Genomic DNA, 18,227 nt, shown 5'->3' with positions numbered 1-18,227 from the left:
GAGGTAGATAGATAGAGGAAGTCAAAGAGAAGTAAAGGAGTGAAGGAAAAAGAGAAAAGAGTGACAGGGAGAGTAGGAAAAGAGAAAGAGAAAGACATGTGTGCCTGTGAGTCTCCTGACCAACAGACATTTCGACTAAAGACATTGTCCTGTTATAGAAGATTTGTCCTGTTACGAAACTCTAAAAAAAAAAGAAAGAAAGTTTAACAAAGCAATTCATCAAATCTTTGCGAAAACCTCATAAAGATTCTTGCCATATCCAGAGTAGGAAAATAATCCATGTCCGTTATTCAAATACTTTCGTCGTTTACTTTGATCTTATCTCACTAGTGTCTGTGAACAAGGATTTAGTCACACCCTGGGAAACCTCTTGCATGATTACCGCAATATTCCCATATTATGAACAATAAATTTGGCAGAGGATTATCTTTATTAGATTAGATTTCAGATCAGAGCTTCCTGAACCATTTAAGATTTCGCTCACATCTATACAAACATTCTACCTTGCAGATCAGAAACTTCTGTGAAAACACAAGATCCTGATCTATCCTCCCGATTCCTGCTTATAAGCAAAAACTATAGCAGGAAGTACCAGTGAAGTGGTCAGAGGACAAGGATGCTACGCTACGGGACTGTTTTGCTAGCACAGGCTGGAATCTGTTTCAGGATTCATCCAATGGCATTGGCTTCATCAATAAGTGCATCGATGACGTCGTCCCCGCAGTGACCGTATGTACATATCCCAACCAGAAGCCATGGATTACAGGCAACATCCGCATTGAGCTAAAGGCTAGGGCTGCCGTTTTCAAGGAGTGTGACACTAATCCGGACGCTTCTAAGAAATCCTGCTGTGCCCTCAGACGAATAATCAAAAAGGCAAAGTGTCAATACAGGATTAAGCTTGAATCAAACTACACCGGCTCTGGCGCTCGTCGGATGTGGCAGGGCTTGAAAACTATTACAGACTAGAAAGGGAAACCCAGACGTGAGCTGCCAAGTGACATGAGCCTACCAGACGAGCTAAATTCCTTTTATGCTCGCTTCAAGGCAAGCAACACTGAAGCATGCACGAGAGCACCAGATGTTCTGGATGACTGTGTGATAACATTCTTGGTAGCCGATGTGAGCAAGAACTTTAAACAGGTCGACATTCACAAAGCCATAAGGCCAGACAGATTACCAGGAAGTGTACTCAAAGCATGCGTAGACCAACTGGCAAGTGCCTTCACTGACATTTTCAACCTCTCCCTGACCGAGTCTGTAATACCTACATGCTTCAACCAGACAACCATAGTCCCTGCACCCAAGGAAGCAAGGGTAACCTGCCTAAATGATTAGCCATGAAGTGGCCATAAAGTGCTTTGAAAGGCTGGTCAGCATCCTCCCGGTTACCCTAGACCCACTCCAATTCACATACCGCCCCAACAGATCCACAGATGATGCAATCTCAATCGCACGCCACACTGCCCTTTCCCACCTTGACAAAAGTAACACCTATGTGAGAACGCTGTTCATTGACTACAGCTCAGCGTTCAACACCATAGTGCCCACGAAGCTCATCATTAAGCTAAGGACCCTGGGACTAAACACCTCCCTCTGCAACTGGATCCTGTACTTCCTGACGGGCTGCCCCCAGGTGGTAAGGGTAGGCAACAACACGTATGTCACGCAGATCCTCAACACTGGGGCCCCTCAGGGGTGTGTACTTAGTCCTCTCCTGTACTCCCTGTTCACCCACGACTGCATGGCCAAACACGACTCTAACACCATCATTAAGTTTTCTGATGACCCACAGTGGTAGCCCTAATCCCCTGACAATGATGAGACAGCCTATAGGGAGGAGGTCAGAGAACAGGCAGTGTTGTGCCAGGACAACAAGCTCTCACTCAATGTGAGCAAGACAAAGGAGGTGATTGTGGACTACAGGAAAAGGAGGGCCAAACAGGCCCCCATTAATATTGATGGGGCTGTAGTGGAGCGGGTCGAGAGTTTCAAGTTCCTTGGTATCCACGACAAAACCTTTTCCCCCTCAGGAGACTGAAAAGATTTGGCATGGGTCTCCAGATCCTCAAAAAGTTCTAAAGCTGCACCATCGAGAGCATCCTGACTGGTATAGCAACTTCTCGGCATCTGACCGTACGGTGCTACAGAGGGTAGTGCGTACAGTTCAGTACATCACTGGGGCCAAGCTTCCTGCCCTCCAGGACCTATATACTAGGCGGTGCCAGAGGAAAGCCCATTAAATGGTCAGAGACTCCAGTCACCCAAGTCATAGACTGTTTTCTCTGCCACCAGAGTGCCAAGTCTAGGACCAAAATTCTCCTTAACAGCTTCTACCCCCAAGCCATAAGACAGCTGAACAATTAATCAAATGGCCACCGGACTATTTACATTGACATTGTTTTGTACACTTCTGCTACTCGCTGTTTTATATCTATGCATAGTTACTTCACCCTTACCTACATGTTCAAATGACCTCAACTAACCTGTACCCCCGCACACTGACTCGGTACCGGTACCCCCTGTGTATAGCCTTGTTATTGTTATTTATTTATTTATTTATTTGTGCTACTTTTTTAATTATTTTTTACTTTCGTTTATTTGGTAAAAATGTTCTTAACTCATCTTGAACTGCACTGTTGGTTAAGGTCTTGTAAGCATTTCACGGTAAGGTCTACACTTGTTATATTCGGCGCATGTGACAAACAAAGTTTGAATTGATTTGAAGAATTTTGGGACCTAGCTGATACATCAGGGGAGTTTATGCCATTACTCTCTAATAGCTACAATAACCATCAGCCTTGATCCCCAATAAAGTCAGACTGGACAGAGGATTTACTCTGAATTACATGGCAGCTCTCATAATATTGTTAAACATATGAATAGAGCGGACTCCAAACGCAGTACTCAGTCTTTGTTATATGGTGCCTCTTTAACTTTCTTAGCCGTATTCCAACGGACGGTTTGATTTAAGCCTACTTGAAAACAACTGCAAATGCTTTGTGTGTATCACAGCTTGAGAATGTATTCTCAAATTGAATTCTGCGCATGAGCTGAGCAATAATGAGCGTATTATTCTTTGCTTGTACAAAACACACAGAGTTTGCGGCCTGTTGGTGCACTTATTCATTTCAGTTGACAGGTTTGTAAGTCTGGCGTTTCAGTTTACTCCACTCAAAACATTTTGGCTGCGTGGAAATGTTTTGGATGGCAATTTGTAATCCGAACACAACTGCAATCCCAGGTTTCTTAAGTACCCCCGAGTATAGCACTGCATCTTGTTTTTGCAACCGCCATTTCATACTTTGGAAAGAATTCCCATACATATGCAGGCTAAGGTAGAAAATATGTTCTTGGGTTTCGGGAATACAATTACCCAGTCATTTCTCCCATCACATTACCATTCCCATGGCTTAGGAAGTGTGTCCCAAAGCAAACAAAGGTAAACCAAACCCCATGTTTTATCTTTGCATCATATGACAATTCTGTCAGGGAGGTCTGTTATGGTACAGTAGGTTAGCATTAAACTAGCCCTGTGCTAATCCTAACATTGCACTCAGCAGATAAACGCTAGCCACAGTCCAGCCACCTTCCTAGCCACATCTCAGACCACATGTCCCCACTAACTGAAACCGAAGCTTGTTGTTTAGCCTGAGAAACCACAGGTAGCTGCTATATTACGCAACTTACAAGTGAGTACGGTAACAAGAAAATAGGTCTTAATGTCTTTACGACATTATATAAGAAATATGAACAAATAAAGAGAGATAAGATAACATATTAAGATAAAAATTTATTTGAAGTTATTTCATTCTACTCATTCACATATTTTCCACTTTTCAGAGCTGGCCATTATTACATTTCTTTAAGAGTACTATAGTTATTTGTTTTGTTTTAGGATTTAAATGTCAGTTTGGTTTGGGCGCCAGGATTTTCTCCTCAACCTCAGAGCTCAATCAGCTGGAATTGTTGGGTAATCAGAAGCTCAATACTCAAAATGGAGTTGAAATTAATTCTGGGGCATTCTGTACATGAAAAACTATTTCAGAAATTAAGCCAAGATCAAGCAAAAACAAATATTTCTGTACATTAGGGCAATCATTGAAATATTTATGAGTGTACTTAATTTATAGAAATGTCCTAAATGGTATGGAATTGTTTCATCATCTCATTATGTTTTCCATATCATTTTTACTCTGAAACATTTTGGTAAAGGTAAAAGGGATCTTGTAATTGCTCAACTATCAGAGATAACAGATATGTTCATGCATTTCCACTGACTTCGTAGACATGCATTATATCATTTTATTTGCAAGACTAAAAAACTGATTGCCAGATTCAATTGGGTAATTAAAAAAACATAATATTGTACATTGTACAATAGAAAAATGGCTTTAAATATACTTAGTAAATGGTAAGGTTACTTCAGGGTTATTGAGTCTGATATTTTAAATTACTTAATAAAGTTCCAAACAGGTTTCACAAATGTAAGTACTATGCAGCAATATCTACAAGATGTGTTTATGGGATATTCTCCAATAGAAATTCTATGTTTAAATGTAGATGATGTTAGATTTGACAGGATTCAACAAAGGAAATGACTTGGCAGTTGATGATAGTGATGCACTTCCCAATTACCTTGCAACTTTGATCTTGCTATTATCGTACAGTACATATTGTTCTGTCCGTCAGACCAATCTGACACGTCTGTCAGTAACGTTGACAGACAGACAGACAGACTGTGTGACTCTCCTCCTCTCTTTGTCTGACTGAAACAGCAGACGATATCTCCTTCAAGGGAGGTACTGCCTGAGCTGCTTGGCGTCTCTGGCCTGTAGAGAGAGTTATGTATCAGTGTATGCTGCTGCTAGGGCGGCGAGGCAGGCTCCCCCTCGGGCTGCACTAGCAGGCTGGTGCCAGAAAGTCTCACCTAAGCAGGTTAGCCTGGGAACAGGCAGATACATACATACCACAGGAATTTCTTCTACCGAGGGCTTGTTCACTCTCATACATACGGTCACTAGCAGTTCCCACACACATGCTACCATTTCTGAACGCATACAATGTATACATACTTTCTCACAACCCAATTGTCTCATTCCAGGCACTTGCAGTACAGTATATCTTCACACCACTGAGTACACTTATGGCTATATTGGACTACTTTATAAAACATGATTCTGATTATGGTGACATTTTGGGAAGCATTGGATATGTCGAATGATAGAAAATGTGTCTGTTTGATTTCTCAAAGGAAAACAATGTACAGAGAAATGCAGAGAGAAGAAAGAGCACCACATTATATGGTAATCACATACACATTTGATTTTGGAACAGGGCACACTCAGTGAAGGGACCGTACCACCCAGAATGTAAGCTAATGACTCATTAAACACCCATTACAGCTGGAGCTGTAACACTCACTCTATCTCTCACAGTGTTCCCGTACCCGTCCCTCTGATGACTCTGTCACACTTACAGCTTCTTTTGGAACGTGCGCTGTGTGTGTGTGTGTGTGTGTGTGTCTGTGTCTGTGTGTGTGTGTGTGCGTGTGTGTGTCGGTGTGTCGGTGTGTCTGTGTGTGCGCCTGCAAACAGTAAGTGTGACATTTAAATGTCTGTGGAGAACAGTTGCCCTCACGACCCTGTCACACATATGCATATATGTGTGCATGTGTGTATATGCGCACACCTGTGTCATCCATATATCTTTGTTTGTCAGCGCAGGAACACCTACGTGTCATGCCACAGTCATTCATCCACCATGTAAAATCAGGATGCTGAGCTTTGTTGATGGTACATCCCACAGGGTCATAAAAAGATACATTTAAAGACAAGCCCACATCTTGAAATCTGTTTAGGAAACACGCATACAGTACGAACATGTGTTTATGTACGTAGCACGTCATTATCTTTGAATCTTGATGACATTTTCCAATGTTTCTCATAATTATACACCTCAAAAAGTGAACGTGAAGCCTAGACCACCCATTGAGTGACAAACACACACACACACACACACACACACACACACACACACACACACACACACACACACACTCTTATTTTTCACAGAACCATCCAATCAGACAGCACTATCCCCCTCCTCTAAGGATATGTAATACAGTAAAGGGTGAAGTTGCCCCTAGACACTGATCTAAGGTCGGTCTTTCACTTTCTCCACCAATGGTTAAGGTTTAGATATGGGGAGTATAAACTGATCCTAGATCAGAACGGCTAAGGGCAACTAACTTGCAACTAAATGCGAGAACAAGATAATTCAGAATGCTCTATGTAATCATTGTGTTTGGAAAACAAGCTGCACATCAAATGAATCATAAAGGATTTGTCAGCTGTGTGTGTGTGTGTGTGTGTGTGTGTGTGTGTGTGTGTGTGTGTGTGTGTGTGTGTTCTCTTCAATGAGGGGCTGTTGAGACTCTTTACAGAGTTTAGAGTAGACAGTGTGATGTTTGTTTATATGTTCATTTATTTATATGATGTCACTTTTCAGATTAAAACAATGCCACAGAGTAGCAAGAAAGGTAATCTAGGCTAGCACCCTCCTGTGTCAGTGAAGAGAGCTGCATCTCAACATCTAAGCATTCTCACATGCAACTTAATTTTGTCCTGTTTGTCATTCACGGTCCAAATTTTTCCTTCTTTTTGTTACTACTTTATCATTCATTCAATGCAGGTGTATTTTTGGACAATTCATATTCAAATTAATATGTTTCTTTTACAAATATTGTCTCGACACTCGATCTAGAGGCAACATTCAAATTTAAGAGTAGACTAATTTCCACCAAAGAAAATCTGAAGGAGCTAGGAAAATGTTCTGAAGCGTGGAAACAAACATCTTATGCTAGCTGCTTGGAAGCGTGGAAACAAACATCTTATGCTAGCTGCTTGTAAGCGTGGAAACAAACATCTTATGCTAGCTGCTTGGAAGCGTGGAAACAAACATCTTGTGCTAGCTGCTTGGAAGCGTGGAAACAAACATCTTATGCTAGCTGCTTGGAAGCGTGGAAACAAACATCTTATGCTAGCTGCTTGGTAGCTTGGAAACAAACATCTTATGCTAGCTGCTTGGTAGCTTGGAAACAAACATCTTATGCTAGCTGCTTGGAAGCGTGGAAACAAACATCTTATGCTAGCTGCTGCGAAGGGTGGAAACAAACATCTTATGCTAGCTGCTGCGAAGCGTGGAAATAAACATCTTATGCTAGCTGCTTGGAAGCGTGGAAATAGTTTGCAAATGCGCCACACTCTGAGTAATAGCTTGCTTAAGAGGTTGTAAAAGGTGCTTGATAAGTATGTCTCATCAAAGTGATGACTTTCCATTGGGCTATAATACCCTGGGGGCTGGTGCTGTACTTTGGTGACTGTGGTGTTCAGATTTCACCATTTGGAATGAATTTCCTCTCCAATTTGAGTGTGTTGAAATGCACAGTTTATATAGTGCAAAGGACAAGTACATTAGAGTGCACACTGTACATAGATGTTTCTATTGTGTTATAGACTGTATGTTTGTTTATTTTTTTTTATTTTTTTTTATTTCACCTTTATTTAACCAGGTAGGCTAGTTGAGAACAAGTTCTCATTTGCAACTGCGACCTGGCCAAGATAAAGCATAGCAGTGTGAGCATACAACAAAGAGTTACACATGGAGTAAACAATTAACAAGTCAATAACACAGTAGAAAACGAAGGGGGGGTCTATATACAATGTGTGCAAAAGGCATGAGGAGGTAGACAAATAATTACAATTTTGCAGATTAACACTGGAGTGATAAAAGATCAGATGGTCATGTACAGGTAGAGATATTGGTGTGCAGAAGAGCAGAAAAGTAAATAAATAAAAACAGTACGGGGATGAGGTAGGTGAAAAGGGTGGGCTATTTACCAATAGACTATGTACAGCTGCAGCGATCGGTTAGCTGCTCAGATAGCTGATGTTTGAAGTTGGTGAGGGAGATGAAAGTCTCCAACTTCAGCGATTTTTGCAATTCGTTCCAGTCACAGGCAGCAGAGTACTGGAACGAAAGGCGGCCAAATGAGGTGTTGGCTTTAGGGATGATCAGTGAGATACACCTGCTGGAGCGCGTGCTACGGATGGGTGTTGCCATCGTGACCAGTGAGCTGAGATAAGGCGGAGCTTTACCTAGCATAGACTTGTAGATGACCTGGAGCCAGTGGGTCTGGCGACGAATATGTAGCGAGGGCCAGCCGGCTAGAGCATACAAGTCGCAGTGGTGGGTAGTATAAGGTGCTTTAGTGACAAAACGGATGGCACTGTGATAGACTGCATCCAGTTTGCTGAGTAGAGTGTTGGAAGCCATTTTGTAGATGACATCGCCGAAGTCGAGGATCGGTAGGATAGTCAGTTTTACTAGGGTAAGCTTGGCGGCTTGAGTGAAGGAGGCTTTGTTGCGGAATAGAAAGCCGACTCTTGATTTGATTTTCGATTGGAGATGTTTGATATGAGTCTGGAAGGAGAGTTTGCAGTCTAGCCAGACACCTAGGTACTTATAGACGTCCACATATTCTAGGTCGGAACCATCCAGGGTGGTGATGCTAGTCGGGCATGCAGGTGCAGGCAGCGACCGGTTGAAAAGCATGCATTTGGTTTTACTAGCGTTTAAGAGCAGTTGGAGGCCACGGAAGGAGTGTTGTATGGCATTGAAGCTTGTTTGGAGGTTAGATAGCACAGTGTCCAAAGACGGGCCGAAAGTATATAGAATGGTGTCGTCTGCGTAGAGGTGGATCAGGGAATCGCCCGCAGCAAGAGCAACATCATTGATATACACAGAGAAAAGAGTCGGCCCGAGAATTGAACCCTGTGGCACCCCCATAGAGACTGCCAGAGGACCGGACAGCATGCCCTCCGATTTGACACACTGAACTCTGTCTGCAAAGTAATTGGTGAACCAGGCAAGGCAGTCATCCGAAAAACCGAGGCTACTGAGTCTGCCGATAAGAATATGGTGATTGACAGAGTCGAAAGCCTTGGCGAGGTCGATGAAGACGGCTGCACAGTACTGTCTTTTATCGATGGCGGTTATGATGTCGTTTAGTACCTTGAGTGTGGCTGAGGTGCACCCATGACCGGCTCGGAAACCAGATTGCACAGCGGAGAAGGTACGGTGGGATTCGAGATGGTCAGTGACCTGTTTGTTGACTTGGCTTTCGAAGACCTTAGATAGGCAGGGCAGGATGGATATAGGTCTGTAACAGTTTGGGTCCAGGGTGTCTCCCCCTTTGAAGAGGGGGATGACTGCGGCAGCTTTCCAATCCTTGGGGATCTCAGACGAGATGAAAGAGAGGTTGAACAGGCTGGTAATAGGGGTTGCGACAATGGTGGCAGATAGTTTCAGAAATAGAGGGTCCAGATTGTCAAGCCCAGCTGATTTGTACGGGTCCAGGTTTTGCAGCTCTTTCAGAACATCTGCTATCTGGATTTGGGTAAAGGAGAACCTGGAGAGGCTTGGGCGAGGAGCTGCGGGGGGGGCGGAGCTGTTGGCCGAGGTTGAAGTAGCCAGGCGGAAGGCATGGCCAGCCGTTGAGAAATGCTTATTGAAGTTTTCGATAATCATGGATTTATCAGTGGTGACCGTGTTACCTAGCCTCAGTGCAGTGGGCAGCTGGGAGGAGGTGCTCTTGTTCTCCATGGACTTCACAGTGTCCCAGAACTTTTTGGAGTTGGAGCTACAGGATGCAAACTTCTGCCTGAAGAAGCTGGCCTTAGCTTTCCTGACTGACTGCGTGTATTGGTTCCGGACTTCCCTGAACAGTTGCATATCACGGGGACTATTCGATGCTATTGCAGTCCGCCACAGGATGTTTTTGTACTGGTCGAGGGCAGTCAGGTCTGGGGTGAACCAAGGGCTGTATCTGTTCTTAGTTCTGCATTTTTTGAACGGAGCATGCTTATCTAAAATGGTGAGGAAGTTACTTTTAAAGAATGACCAGGCATCCTCAACTGACGGGATGAGGTCAATGTCCTTCCAGGATACCCGGGCCAGGTCGATTAGAAAGGCCTGCTCACAGAAGTGTTTTAGGGAGCGTTTGACAGTGATGAGGGGTGGTCGTTTGACTGCGGCTCCGTAGCGGATACAGGCAATGAGGCAGTGATCGCTGAGATCCTGGTTGAAGACAGCGGAGGTGTATTTGGAGGGCCAGTTGGTCAGGATGACGTCTATGAGGGTGCCCTTGTTTACAGAGTTAGGGTTGTACCTGGTGGGTTCCTTGATGATTTGTGTGAGATTGAGGGCATCTAGCTTAGATTGTAGGACTGGCGGGGTGTTAAGCATATCCCAGTTTAGGTCACCTAACAGAACAAACTCTGAAGCTAGATGGGGGGCGATCAATTCACAAATGGTGTCCAGGGCACAGCTGGGAGCTGAGGGGGGTCGGTAGCAGGCGGCAACCGTGAGAGACTTATTTCTGGAGAGAGTAATTTTCAAAATTAGTAGTTCGAACTGTTTGGGTATGGACCTGGAAAGTATGACATTACTTTGCAGGCCATCTCTGCAGTAAACTGCAACTCCTCCCCCTTTGGCAGTTCTGTCTTGACGGAAGATGTTATAGTTGGGTATGGAAATCTCTGAATTTTTGGTGGCCTTCCTGAGCCAGGATTCAGACACAGCAAGGACATCAGGGTTAGCAGAGTGTGCTAAAGCAGTGAGTAAGACAAACTTAGGGAGGAGGCTTCTGATGTTGACATGCATGAAACCAAGGCTTTTTCGAACACAGAAGTCAACAAATGAGGGTGCCTGGGGACATGCAGGGCCTGGGTTTACCTCCACATCACCCGCGGAACAGAGAAGGAGTAGTATGAGGGTGCGGCTAAAGGCTATCAAAACTGGTCGCCTAGAGCGTTGGGGACAGAGAATAAGAGGAGCAGGTTTCTGGGCATGGTAGAATATATTCAGGGCATAATGCGCAGACAGGGGTATGGTGGGGTGCGGGTACAGCGGAGGTAAGCCCAGGCACTGGGTGATGATGAGAGAGGTTGTATCTCTGGACATGCTGGTAGTAATGGGTGAGGTCACCGCATGTGTGGGAGGTGGGACAAAGGAGTTATCAGGGGTATGAAGAGTGGAACTAGGGGCTCCATTGTGAACTAAAACAATGATAACTAACCTGAACAACAGTATACAAGGCATATTGACATTTGAGAGAGACATACAGCGAGGCATACAGTAATCACAGGTGTTGAATTGGGAAAGCTAGCTAAAACAGTAGGTGAGACAACAGCTAATCAGCTAGCACAACAACAGCAGGTAAAATGGCGTAGACTAGGCAACGGGGCCAACAGATAAAACAAACAAGCAGAATGGAGTACCGTGATTTATGGACAGTCCAGCGTGCATCAGCTATGTAGCCAAGAGATCAGTGTCCAGGGGGCAGCGGTGGATGGGGAAGGGAAGCTGGACTGGCGAGTGTTATCCAGGTTAAAAAAACGAACAATGACTAAATAGCTTGTAGCTAGTTAGCTGGTTAGCTTCTGGAGGTTCTTGAGTGTGTTCTAAAAATAAATAAATAAATTATAGCGATTCCGTATCACATTGGGTGAGGCAGGTTTCCGGAAGGTATAAACAAATTAAAAGTCAAAAGAGATAGAAAGTAAATATGGGTCCGGTGGGCGTTTGGGACGCGGCGATTCAGGCGGTTAGCAGGCCTGTGCTAACAAGCTAACAGTTTGTAGGCCCGGGCTAGACAAGGTAGCAGTTAGCGGACCGGAGCTGGACAAGCTAGCAGTTAGCAGGCCGAATTAGCAAGCAGGGAGATAGCGAGGGCTAGAGAGTTAGCCTTTGGGGGACGTCGCGATGGGGTGAGTCTGTTTATTCCTCTTCATGCGGTGACATCGATAGACCGGTCGTGGGCCCGGGTATTGTAGCTCAGGAGTATGCTACGGTGGTAGCGCAGGCCGGGCTAGCTTCAAGCTAAGTGGGTGGAAACGCTAGCCAGGGGTAATCATCCAGGGTTGCAGTTTAGCTAGATAGCTAGTTGTGAAGATCCAGCGTATTTGGAAGCTTAGGTTTAGCAAAATGTTTTTAAAGGGATAGCTATGTAAAAACGAAAAATATGTTAAAAAAAAAATAAAAATAAAAAAAAACGAAAAATAAACAAAATATAAACAAAATATACAGGGACACGACACGACAGGACGACTTACTGCTACAACTCTGTGTTGTTGTTTTTGTCGCACTGCTATGTTTTATCTTCACCAGGTCGCAGTTGTAAATGAGAACTTGTTCTCAACTGGCCTACCTGGTTAAATAAAAAATTTAAATAAAAATTGAGTGTCTAGTTTGAGAAACAGACGCCTCGCATGTCCTCAACTGGCAGCTTCATTAAATAGTAGCCGCAAAACACGTCTCAACGTCAACAGTGAAGAGGCGACTCCGGGAGGCTGGGCAGAGTTGCAAAGTCTAGGCAGAGTTGCAATATCTTAGACTGGCCGATAAAAGGAAAAGATGAATAAGGGCAAAAGAACACAGACACTGGACAGAGGAAGTGTGCCTAGAAGGCCAGCATCCCGGAGTCTCCTCTTCACTGTTGACATTGAGACTGGTGTTTTGCGGGTACTATTTAATGAAGCTGCCAGTTGAGGACTTGTGAGGCATCTGTTTCTCAAACTAGACACTCTAATGGACTTGTCCTTTTGCTCATTTGTGCACCGGGGCCTCCCACTCCTCTTTCTATTCTGGTTAGGGCCAGTTTGCGCTGTTCTGTGAAGGGTGTTGTACGAGATCTTCAGTTTATTGGAAATGTCATTTCTCAGAAAAAGAATAGACTGATGAGTTTCAGAAGAGAGTTCTTTGTTTCTGTTTCTTTGTTTTTTGAGCCTGTAATCGAACCCACAATTGCTGATGCTCCAGATACTCAACTCGTCTAAAGAAGGCCCGTTTTAAATGAAGCTTCTTTAGTCAAAACAACAGTTTTCAGCTGTACTAACATAATTGCAAAAGGGTGCCTCTGTACGTCTATGTAGATATTCCATTTTAAAAATCAACCGTTTCCAGCTACAATAGTCATTTACAACATTAACAATGTCTACACTGTATTTCTGATCAATTTTATGTTATTTTAATGGACAAAAAAATGTGCTTTTCTTTCAAAAATAAGGACATTGTTAAAAAATGTTGTACTGTAGTGTACATCTACACAAAATAGTGTAAAAACAAATCACTGTTTCAATGAGATGTGCCCCTATCCCAGCTCTGAGCAAAAACAAAGATCTTGTGAGTGATACTCTACAGGTACAGTACAGGAAGCACCAGCAAAACACAATAAGGCATTTATGAATATATACAGTGCCTTAGGAAAGTATTCAGACCCCTTGACCTTTTTTACATTTTGTTAGGTTACAGCATTATTCTCAAATTTATAAAAATTGTTTTTTTCTCATCAATCTAATGACAAAGCAAAAATAGGTTTTTAGAAATGTTTGCAAATGAATTACAAATAAAAAAACGGAAATACCTAAGTATTCAGATCCTTTACTCAATACTTTGTTGAAGCACTTTTGGCAGCGATTACAGCATTGAGTCTTCTTGGGTATGATGCTACAAGCTTGGCACAGCTGTATTTGAGGGAGTTTCTCCCATTCTTCTCTGCAGATCCTCTCAAGCTCTGTCAGATTGGATGGGGAGCATTGCTGCACAGCTATTTTCAGGTCTCTCCAGAGATGTTTGATCATGTTGAAGTCCGGGCTCTGGCTGTGCCACTCAAGGACATTCGGAGACTTAGAGACTTATTCCAAAGCCACTCCTGCGTTGTCTTGGCTGTGTGCTTAGTGTCATTGTCCTGTTGGAAGGTGAACCTTTGCCCCAGTCTGAGGTCCTGAGTGCTCTGGAGCAGGTTTTCATCAAGGATCTCTCTGTACATTGCTCTGTTCATCTTTGCCTCGATCCTGACTAGTCTCATAGTCCCCGCCACTGAAAAACATCACCACAACATGATGCTGCCACCACCATGCTTCACCATAGGGATGGTGCCAACGTGACGCTTGGCATTGGGGCCAAAGAGTTCAATCTTGGTTTCATCAGACCAGAGAATCTTGTTTCTCATGGTCTGAGAGTCTTTAGGTGCCTTTTGGCAAACTCCAAGCGGGCTGTCATGTGCATCTCCATCTCCACAGAGGAACTCTAGAGCTCTGTCAGAGTGACCATCGGGTTCTTGGTCACCTCACTGACCAAGGCCCTTTTCTCCCGATTGCTCAGTTTGGCCGGACGACCAGCTCTAGGAAGAGCCTTGGTGGTTCCAATGATGGAGGCCACTGGGTTCTTGGGGATGTTCAATGCTGCAGCAATGTTGGTACCCTTCCCCAGATCTGTGCCTAAACACAATTCCTTCGACCTCATGGCTTAATTTTTGCTCTGACTTGCACTGTCAACTGTGGGACCTTATATAGGCAGGTGTGTCCCTTTCCAAATCATGTCCAATCAATTGAATTTACCACAGGTGGACTCCAATCATGTTGTAGAAACATTTCAAGGATAATCAATGGAAACAGGATGCACCTGAGCTCAGTTTCGAGCAAAGCCAAGTGTCTGAAAACTTATGTAAATAAGGTATTTCTGTTTATAATTGTTTTATACATTTGCTAAAATGCTTTGTCATTATGGGGTATTGTGTGTAGATTGCTGAGAATGTTTTTATTTTTTAAATCAATTTTAGAATAAGGCTGTAACATAACAAAATGTGGAAAAAGTCAAGGAAGGGGTCTGAATACTTACCAAAGGCCCTGTATTTTTGGCTCCATTAAAGGCATTCTTGGCGCCTGTTCTCTACTCTTTCTCAGTCTCCTCCAGTCCTTGCTTTACCTGAGGAGAACTTGGCACGGCAGCCCAGCCCGCAATGGAAAATTGGAAAATCTGGTGCCCATGGGTGAGAAACAATTATGGGTTTGTGTTCATAACAATGGTGTACAAAGGGAATGAAAATACCAGAGCAGCGTGTTTAACCGTAAAAACGCCGGGAGTGAAATGAATGTAATTAAGACCACAAATATATCAAACTTTCGTAACAGACTTTTACTCACCAGCATGTATGTACTCTACCTTCTTAAATCCTTGAAATCAAGAGCTCGCTTAACTGACTCTGAAATAATTTAAGCAGAACAGAAATGTTTGCTATCTTTTTAATTGACCAATGTTGAGGTATTTTTAACTGAAGGAACATTCTCTGTCCTGTAATGAATTGGACATTTGGTATTACAACTCATTACAGAATTGAGTAACGGACTTCAGAATTCTTCCATTGTACAGCACAGGTATTTTGTCTCTTTGGAGTATAACAAGGTCAATAAATGTCAATGTCATCCATGTAGCACTTCCCCCCCTTGTCTCCCGGCTCTCTATCTCACCCTGACTCCCCTAAACATCAACCCCTCCCCTATCTCCCTTTTCATGCAGTACTCATGTTTATGTAGTAGTTACGTTTTTCTGTGTCCCGATGTTCATGTCTTATTTTCTAGCGCAGGTCTATTTAACTACCATGTGTGTGTGTGTGTGTAAGAAGTTCTATATTGTCACCAACTAAGCTGTAATGCTCGTCTGAAGAAGAAGGAGTGGACCAAAGCGCAGCGTGGTAAGTGTTCATGATTTATTTTCAAAACACTTGAACAAAATAACAAAGAGCAAAACGACAACGAACAGTTCTGTCAGGTGCAGAAACACAAAACAGAAAATAACTACCCACAAAACAAAACAAAAAAAGCTGCCTAAGTATGATTCTCAATCAGAGACAACGATAGACAGCTGCCTCTGAACCACACCCGGCCAAACACAAAGAAATAGAAAACATAGAAATAAAGAAACTAGACTGCCCACCCTAGTCACACCCTGGCCTAACCCTGGCCTAACCTCCAATATGGAGACAGCTCTGGTGCGGGACGTAGACCCCCCTCCGCCTCTGGCTCCCCCCACTTTGGTGGCGCCTCGGGTGCGGGGACACTCGCCGCCGACCCGGACTGAGCACCCTCTTTGCTGGAGGCTCCGGACCGGAGACCGTCTCTGGAGGGTCCGGACTGGAGACCGTCTCTGGAGGCTCCGGACTGGAGACCGTCTCTGGAAACTCCGGACTGGAGACCGTCTCTGAAAACTCCGGACTGGAGACCGTCTCTGGAAACTCCAGACTGGAGACCGTCTCTGGAAACTCCGGACTGGATACCGTCTCTGGAGGCTCCAGACTGGATACCGTCTCTGGAGGCTCCAGACTGGAGACCGTCTCTGGAGGCTCCAGACTGGAGACCGTCTCTGCAGGCTCCGGACTGGAGACCGTCTCTGGAGGCTCCGGATTGGAGGCCGTCGCTGGAGGCTCCGAATTGGAGGCCGTCGCTGGAGGCTCCAGATTGGAGGCCGTCATTGGAGGCTTCCGGCGCAGGATATCCTAGGTCGTAGAGAAGTACTGGAGATCTGGAGAGCAGGGCTGGCACAATCCTTCCTGGCTGGATGCTAACCCTAGCCCGGCCGATGCGGGGAGCTGGGATGTAGCGCAGTGTAATCCTTGGCCCTTTTACCAGCTGCCTCTGCCTTCCTTGCTGCTTCGACCTGTTCCCATGGCAGGCGATCTTTTCCGGCCAGGATCTCCTCCCACGTGTAGGATCCTTTGCCGTCCAGGATGTCCTCCCATGTCCAGTCCTCCTTACCACGCTGCTTCGTCATTTGGAGGTGGGAAGTTCTGTCACGCTCGTCTGAAGAAGATGGAGTGGACCAAAGAGCAGCGTGGTAAGTGTTCATGATTTATTTTCAAAACACTTGAACAAAATAACAAAGAGTAAAACGACAACGAACAGTTCTGTCAGGTGCAGAAACACAAAACAGAAAATAACTACCCACAAAACAAAACAAAAAAAGCTGCCTAAGTATGATTCTCAATCAGAGACAACGATAGACAGCTGCCTCTGAACCACACCCGGCCAAACACAAAGAAATAGAAAACATAGAAATAAAGAAACTAGACTGCCCACCCTAGTCACACCCTGGCCTAACCCTGGCCTAACCTCCAATATGGAGACAGCTCTGGTGCGGGACGTAGACCCCCCTCCGCCTCTGGCTCCCCCCACTTTGGTGGCGCCTCGGGTGCGGGGACACTCTCCGCCGACCCGGACTGAGCACCCTCTTTGCTGGAGGCTCCGGACCGGAGACCGTCTCTGGAGGGTCCGGACTGGAGACCGTCTCTGGAGGCTCCGGACTGGAGACCGTCTCTGGAAACTCCGGACTGGAGACCGTCTCTGGAGGCTCCAGACTGGATACCGTCTCTGGAGGCTCCAGACTGGAGACCGTCTCTGGAGGCTCCAGACTGGAGACCGTCTCTGCAGGCTCCGGACTGGAGACCGTCTCTGGAGGCTCCGGATTGGAGGCCGTCGCTGGAGGCTCCGAATTGGAGGCCGTCGCTGGAGGCTCCAGATTGGAGGCCGTCATTGGAGGCTTCCGGCGCAGGATATCCTAGGTCGTAGAGAAGTACTGGAGATCTGGAGAGCAGGGCTGGCACAATCCTTCCTGGCTGGATGCTAACCCTAGCCCGGCCGATGCGGGGAGCTGGGATGTAGCGCAGTGTAATCCTTGGCCCTTTTACCAGCTGCCTCTGCCATCCTTGCTGCTTCGACCTGTTCCCATGGCAGGCGATCTTTTCCGGCCAGGATCTCCTCCCACGTGTAGGATCCTTTGCCGTCCAGGATGTCCTCCCATGTCCAGTCCTCCTTACCACGCTGCTTCGTCATTTGGAGGTGGGAAGTTCTGTCACGCTCGTCTGAAGAAGATGGAGTGGACCAAAGAGCAGCGTGGTAAGTGTTCATGATTTATTTTCAAAACACTTGAACAAAATAACAAAGAGTAAAACGACAACGAACAGTTCTGTCAGGTGCAGAAACACAAAACAGAAAATAACTACCCACAAAACACAGGTGGGAAAAAGCTGCCTAAGTATGATTCTCAATCAGAGACAACGATAGACAGCTGCCTCGGGACCACACCCTGTCAAACACAAAGAAATAGAAAACATAGAAATAAAGAAACTAGACTGCCCAGCCTAGTCACACCCTGGCCTAACCAACATAGAGAATAAAAACCTCTCTATGGCCAGGGCATGACATAAGCAATGTGTACATTAGTCAAACTCCAAAAGCATCACTGTATGTGAAGTTCCATGAATTTTCTGTGCTTCCTAAAGTACTGAGACAAATTGAGACACAGTAGGAATGATATAATTAAGCAATACG

This window comes from Oncorhynchus kisutch, linkage group LG1 (genome assembly GCF_002021735.2).
Source record: "Oncorhynchus kisutch isolate 150728-3 linkage group LG1, Okis_V2, whole genome shotgun sequence".
Lineage (NCBI taxonomy): Eukaryota > Metazoa > Chordata > Actinopteri > Salmoniformes > Salmonidae > Oncorhynchus > Oncorhynchus kisutch.
Note: the sequence above shows the minus strand (reverse complement) of the source record.